The sequence below is a fragment of the Tiliqua scincoides genome, chromosome 4, assembly GCF_035046505.1.
Source record: "Tiliqua scincoides isolate rTilSci1 chromosome 4, rTilSci1.hap2, whole genome shotgun sequence".
Lineage (NCBI taxonomy): Eukaryota > Metazoa > Chordata > Lepidosauria > Squamata > Scincidae > Tiliqua > Tiliqua scincoides.
The window spans coordinates 52,759,316-52,766,721 of record NC_089824.1 but is presented as its reverse complement, the minus strand read 5'-3'; positions in this window follow the sequence as shown (position 1 = coordinate 52,766,721).

The following is a 7,406-nucleotide window of genomic DNA, read 5'->3' as shown; positions in this document are numbered from 1 at the left end:
GACATTGAAGCGCATCTGCCATTTTGCTGCCCATTCTGCCAGTCTGGAGTGATCCTTCTGGAGCTCCTCACAATCACTTCTGGTCTTCACTACTCGGAAAAGTTTGGTGTCGTCTGCAAACTTACCACTTCACTGCTCACCCCTGTCTCCAGGTCATTTATGAAGAGGTTGAAAAGCACCGGTCCCAGGACAGATCCTTGGGGCACACCGCTTTTCACCTCTCTCCATTGTGAAAATTGCCCATTGACACCCACTCTCTGCTTCCTGGCCTCCAACCAGTTCTCAATCCATGAGAGGACCTGTCCTCTAATTCCCTGACTGTGGAGTTTTTTCAGTAGCCTTTGGTGAGGGACCATGTCAAACGCCTTCTGAAAGTCCAGATATATAATGTCCACGGGTTCTCCCACATCCACATGCCTGTTGACCTTTTCAAAGAATTCTATAAGGTTCGTGAGGCAAGACTTACCCTTACAGAAGCCATGCTGACTCTCCCTCAGCAAGGCCTGTTCGTCTATGTGTTTTGAGATTCTATCTTTGATGAGGCATTCCACCATCTTACCCAGTATGGATGTTAGCCTATAGTTTCCCGAGTCCCCCCTCTTTCCCTTTTTAAAGATAGGCGTGACATTTGCTATCCTCCAATCTTCTGGCACCGTGGCCGTTTTGAGGGACAAGTTGCATACTTTAGTCAAGAGATCTGCAACTTCATTCTTCAATTCCTTAATAACTCTTGGGTGGATGCCATCAGGGCCCGGTGACTTATTGATCTTTAATTTATCAATGAGGTCTGAAACATCTTCTCTTTTAACCTCTATCTGACTTAACTCCTCGGTCAGGAGGGGCCATTCGGGCTGCGGTATCTGCCCGAGGTGTTCTGCCGTGAAGACAGATGCAAAGAACTCATTTAATTTCTCTGCCATCTCTAAGTCTCCTTTTATCTCCCCTTTCCCTCCCTCACCATCCAGAGGGCCAACCGCTTCTCTGGCGGGTTTCCTGCTTCTAACATATCCTTACACAACTATTTTATTGGCAAAGAAAGAGAAACCAAAGCATTACCTTTGCCTATGCAGCTTTTGTGCTGTGATTGTGTAGCAACTTGCCTATAGTCTATAGGAGAGGGGTGTCTAACATAAGGCACCACCGGCACCGTGTGACCTTGAAGCAGCTGACAAGCTGAAGCCGAGCAATTCCATCTGCTCTGAGCGTGGGAGGATGGAGGCCAGAATGTGAAGCCAGATCGGAATGAAACACCTGAATGTAGTGGTTCTTGAAAGAAAGAACCTTCTTTCAAATTGTAAAAATCCCTATTTAATAAGGGATTTAAATAAAGCCTGCCTATGTAAACTGCCTTGAATAAAGGTCTTTATTCAAGACCAAGAAAGGCGGTATATAAATACCTGTTATTATTGTTATTATAAGGCCTGAGGGCTGGATGTGGCTCACAGTAGCTCTTTATCCACCCCATGGGCTGTCCTAGTGCTGCCCTATCAGTAATGCTGCTTCTGCCGAGGCTCTGGGAGAGAGGGGCAGAGAGAGGCCTTGAGCATCCCTTACCTTGTATCAGCCTCAGAAGGTGAGGAATGCAACAGGGAAGGGGGCAAACCAAGAGGGGTGAGAGAAAGAGGTGCTGCCAAGGTGCTGGGAGAGTCCAATGATCATGCAGACCACCTTTATAGCAGCCCTGCTTCTGCCATGGCATCACTTCACAGACTGACTCTCAGCTACTGAACTGCAAAGCGATGCTGCTGCAGAAGCGGCACAGCTGAAAGGTTGGCCCAATCATTGGGCTTTCCCATATCTTGAAAAATATGATCAATATTTTCACATTTTTTATTCTGTCATTTGCAGCTAATAGTTTGCATCTGATAACAATAAGCCATCTATGTGATGGCTTATTTCTGGCCGTCATCTGCTTAATGACATCACTTCCTGCTTAATGATGTCATTTCCGGCCCTCAGCAGTTGCCGTGAAAGCTGTTTGAAACTATATGAAACTGGTTTGACACCCCTGGTCTAGGCCATTTGGGAGGAAAGAAAGGACACGTGTACACACGTGAGAAAGCCTAGGTGGGCTGAATAGGGCCCACAGGCCTTACGTTGCCTATTCCTTCCACAGAAAATAGATTTGATGACTCGAAGTATGAGCCATTTCTTTGCCAGTTCAGCTTAATTGGAATATAATTCAATTAGCTTCATCTCAAGAATTGTCTTTGTCTGGAAGCAACTTTATGACAAGATGCAAAACCTGGATGTGTAATTAAATGGTGCATTTAATTTAATTTTATTCTGAACACCTTTGCCTCAGGAAGAGCCTCCCTGTAGCTTCATAGCTTGTAATTTTAAACAGCTAAAGTTTAGCCACGTAAAATGCATCTCTTAACCTGCTCTGTGAAGCTAAGCCCTACCAAGGCATCTGTGGGCATGAAGGAGAACCGTTCAGCTCCCCAAGAGCTCTGCTCCAGGAGGGAAAAGCAACAACCTCTTGATATAAGGAAACTTTTCTATAGACCACACATTGCTTGTGAAACCCTAATGACTACAACATGAGACACAGCACTCCAATTACGATCAAAGGCATACGATATGACCTGAGGAGCCCCAGAAGTACATTCTGTGAGGCACTGAAGTTGTAAAAGAGAGAGAAGGAAAAATAGCAGGCAGGTTTCTTGAGATGAAAGGAACAAAGTGCTAAACTCATCAATATAAAGAAGCAGCATATATCAACCAAAAGCCAGCTCGAAAATAATATGACGACACCTGTATTTAGAAGCTAGCCCAAGGAGATAAAACTAAAGATGGAGGTTTTTGTGACTGGGGTTTATAAAACTCCATGTTTTGATGGATCACACCATGCTTAACCTTCAACTCAAGGAGTTAACTTTTATTTATCATACAGAACTGTCAAGCGTCAAACTTGATGGGGTAACAGCAGGGGTGGTTTTTTGAGTGGTATTGCTGAATATGCTAGGCTTCGTGAATAACAGCCCAATCCATGCAGTGGTGCTGGTGTGGGCTACACTTCATCCTGCAAGGAATTTTTGGCTGCTGGAGATCTCCATGGGGGAAGGGAATATTTGTCTCCTTGCCCCAGGGTAAGCCCCAGTAGCTGCAACGGGTCAACTTGGATGTGCACCAGCGATATCGCTGGTACAAGTTCATGTTGATCTGGAATGTGCAGTGTGGGGATGGCAGGTGAGGCAGAACCGTCCCATCGTAGTCCATGGAAAAGCATCTCCACTGCAATGCCTGCTTACACCTGAGGAGGGTTTCCTTGCACCCAAGAAAGTGGATATAAGAAGAGCCTTCTCAGGTATAAGCAGGTGGGGCAGCTGCGGAGCTTTTTCACAGATAATGACAGGACAGTTCTGCCTCACTGCTGCCCCCACACTGCAAGTTCCTGGTGTTGATCCTGGTGAATCAAGCCTGGAAAAGGGGTTTCTATATGGCATGCTCTGGGGCCGCCAGTCTTGCCCCCTCCTGGACCTGAACCACTCATCCCCATCTTCATCTCCTCCCTGTTCCATCCCCTCTCCACCTCCCCGTGCTCTCCCTCACCTCTGTGCTGGACTTACCTGGTCCAGTGGGCATCCAATGGCCACTGGCACATAGAGGAAGGCTGTGGTTTTCCCACTGGTTTGCTGGCTATTAACACTGTCACAAAGCAGTTTACATTCTGCTGGAGCAAAGTGTTCCACCAGTGCAGGCCTTGTATAATATTGGACCATAAGTTCATTTTTGAAGATGATCACTGCTTGGATGGTGCTTGATTTCTGCTCCCAGGTTCCATAGTTTCAAGCTCCATAGAGCCTCCATAGTGAGGATCCTTAAAGGGGCAGTGCCAGGGCCTGCACTCCAGCATTCCCCGACCTCTCTGCCACCTGTTGCCTGATGCACCCTTTGTCCTTACAAGCAGAAAGTTGAGGGAGACAGGCTCCTAACATGTCAAGGCCTGAATCCAGAGGGATTCTGGTTTTGGCTTCTTGGGGCACTCCATTGCTTGGCTCATTCTTGCTGTCATGACCAAGGTCCTATCTTTCAGCAGCTGATATTGGTGATGCGGTTCTGACTGGCATTCTCTTTCTGACATGCTGAAGCCAGGCTGTTGCTCAAGGTCATCTTGCATCAAGGTCAAGACCCCAAGCAGTCATTCCATATAAGGGCAACTGTTTGCATCACATGTCTGTGGAAACAACACTCAGGGCCCTATCTTTTCCCACATTGCTGTTGTCAGAACTAGCATTCTGGTGGTGGAATGTGCTTTCTGGCCATCGCAAATGGCAATTGTGAAGCAAGCATACGTGCAGCCTTCTGGACCACTGCTGGAGACCATGCTGAGATCTTGCCCATGGTGATGGGGTGAAGAAGGCCCACCAGTAGAGGTAAGTTGGAGGGGTGGGTGCAATGGGTTGTGGAAGGGTGGAATAGGACCAATCAGGTGAGGAGGGGAGGTATGCTGGAGGTGGGTGAGGGTGAGGGTGTCACCTTTTGCAGCAGGCAACATGTAAGGTGGTATCTCCTCTGGTGGCAGTTGACATACCCCCTTGTCTCCTGGAACTTAGGCAAGCGAAAGAGCTGGCACAGGTCTGGGGAGAGCCTTTGGCAGTTAAGGGGCTATTGGAAGAGTAAGGGAAAACAATTTCATGTTCCCCTCCCAAACCTCCTGCATGCTATGGTGGGAAAGAACCATAGGATTGGACTGTCTGGGGTGGAGACTGACATGCTGTAATGCTTGTAAGGTACTCTCTGGCAGCTCAAACAGACACATTAAATGTAACACTTGAATTTTTTTTCTGGCTTTCCATCCTCCAGTACCTGATCAACAGAGTAACATTCAGGTCAGGTACGTAATAGCCCAGTTAAATTTCAGTTAAGCCTCTACCAAGGGCTTGACTTGTGTTGGCTAGAGCTGGGTAGGATGCTTCAGGCAGCTTTAGAGCAACAGACACCAAAATGCCGAACTGTTGTTCTGTCTGCTTCAGTGCTTCACCTCATGCTCTAGTGAATAAACTTGTTCACTATAAGGAAAACAGCTTATTATTGTGTCAAATGTGCAAGTACCACATTCAATGCAGATATTAATTTAAAAACAAGCCTGGGTTGTTGGTGAATGTCCTGTAACATTTGCAATTTACAGAACTAGCAGCCGGCTTTACTCGATAGAATAATCATTCAGTATAAGGCACATTATTAGGAGAGAGGATGCTGAAGAGCAATAGCCACTCGCTTGTCTCCAGGGGCATAATAAAAAAAGGGGGGAATAAATAAGATGAATTATTGATGACAGTTACATCATTTACGCTTCTGTGGAATGACAGGAACAATAACTACTGTGTTCCTTCCCGTTAATATAGTTCATAAGGACGTGCGGGGAAGATACAATTCATCTGCAATTTGAGCTGCCCTCTAAGAAGTCAAAGCTCTGTTTTGACTCTTAAATGAACCAGTAAAGTATGTCCTTGGGACCAACCCACCCAATTGCGGAGAGATTATATTATGTGCCACTAGAGATTTGGTTGTTCTGAAAACGCAGAACAAATCCAGCAGGCATCCCCAAAACACTGCAATGGTTTGGCTACGTCTGCAGAATGAACACCAGTCAGCTGCCCCACAAGCTCCTCTGGTAATAGCAGCCTCCCTACTGGAAGGTCCAACAGGCACCACCAAAGAAATCGTGTCTCAAACAAATTGAGGAAGATCTAAGAAACTAGTGATTGACCATTGACGAGACTAGAAATATACGTAGCCTTCAGTCGCAAAGTGTGGAAGCATGTTATGAATGACACATGGTTCCCAGCAGCATCTACAGCAGTGTATTAAAGGAGGAGGAAGATCATGATGATTTGATGATTGGTGATTTGGTGCTATGGAAAATCTGGACATTCTAGATTTTTTGTCTTCCCTTGAGGGACATGGTTCACCAAAGCCCTGCATGTCCTCTGAATGTAGACATTACTACTCCTTGTATTGGCAACCTTCAGTCTCGAAAGACTATGGTATCGCGCTCTGAAAGGTGGTTCTGGCACAGCGTCTAGTGTGGCTGAAAAGGCCAATCCGGGAGTGACAATCCCTTCCACACCAGGAGCAAGTGCAGTCTGTCCCTGGTCTGTCTCCCTGGCTATGGGCCTTCCTTCTTTGCCTCTTAGCCTCAGACTGTTGGCAAAGTGTCTCTTCAAACTGGGAAAGGCCATGCTGCACAGCCTGCCTCCAAGCGGGCCGCTCAGAGGCCAGGGTTTCCCACTTGTTGAGGTCCATCCCTAAGGCCTTCAGATCCCTCTTGCAGATGTCCTTGTATCGCAGCTGTGGTCTACCTGTAGGGCGCTTTCCTTGCACGAGTTCTCCATAGAGGAGATCCTTTGGGATCCGGCCATCATCCATTCTCACGACATGACCAAGCCAACGCAGGCGTCTCTGTTTCAGCAGTGAATACATGCTAGGGATTCCAGCACGTTCCAGGACTGTGTTGTTTGGAACTTTGTCCTGCCAGGTGATGCCGAGGATGCGTCGGAGGCAGCGCATGTGGAAAGCGCTCAGTTTCCTCTCCTGTTGTGGGCGAAGAGTCCATGACTCGCTGCAGTACAGAAGTGTACTCAGGACGCAAGCTCTGTAGACCTGGATCTTGGTATGTTCCGTCAGCTTCTTGTTGGACCAGACTCTCTTTGTGAGTCTGGAAAACGTGGTAGCTGCTTTACCGATTACTACTCCATACTCACCATATTCCCCTCCTTTCAAAAAGATGTTGGCACCACCTAAAAGGGGAAGAGTTTTAATTCAGTGGTTAAGCACACCTTGAATCCAGTCTCAGCTTCAATCCATGGCACCTCTTGGCAGGATTGGGGAAGACCCTTGCTTGAAACCCTAGAGATCCGTGGCCAGCCTGCAGACACTACTGTGCTTAATGGGTGATTCAGTATAAGGCAGCTTCCTATGATATTGCAATGCATGCCCATCATGGCCCCTACCAGCCCTCCCTCTTACTGGGTATTCAACAGTGCCTTCAGAACTGGTAGATCAAGGCTGCAAACCTGTACACACTCTCCTGGGAGCAAGACCCATTGCATTCAATGGAACATATTTCTAAGAAGACATGCATAGGATTATGCTGTAGAAGCAAGCAAAGCTTCCCTGGGCAGATGCCCATAGTGTGCCTTTCCTTTGTCTAGACATGGTTCTATCCTCCTGCATGCAACCCTTGACTCTACTGTATTGCTATGCAGAGAGCAATCATCCCACAAGCAGTGGGAGTTCCAGGCCTGGTGTCTCTTTAAGGCACCAGCTTCCTTGTGATGAGAGAACACTGAAGGTATGGCTATAACATCTGCTTATTTATAAGTGTACTATCAAAGCATCATGGAAGCAAGTAGGCTCTTTAAGCAGGCAATACAATCAACAATGCAGCATCAAATTCC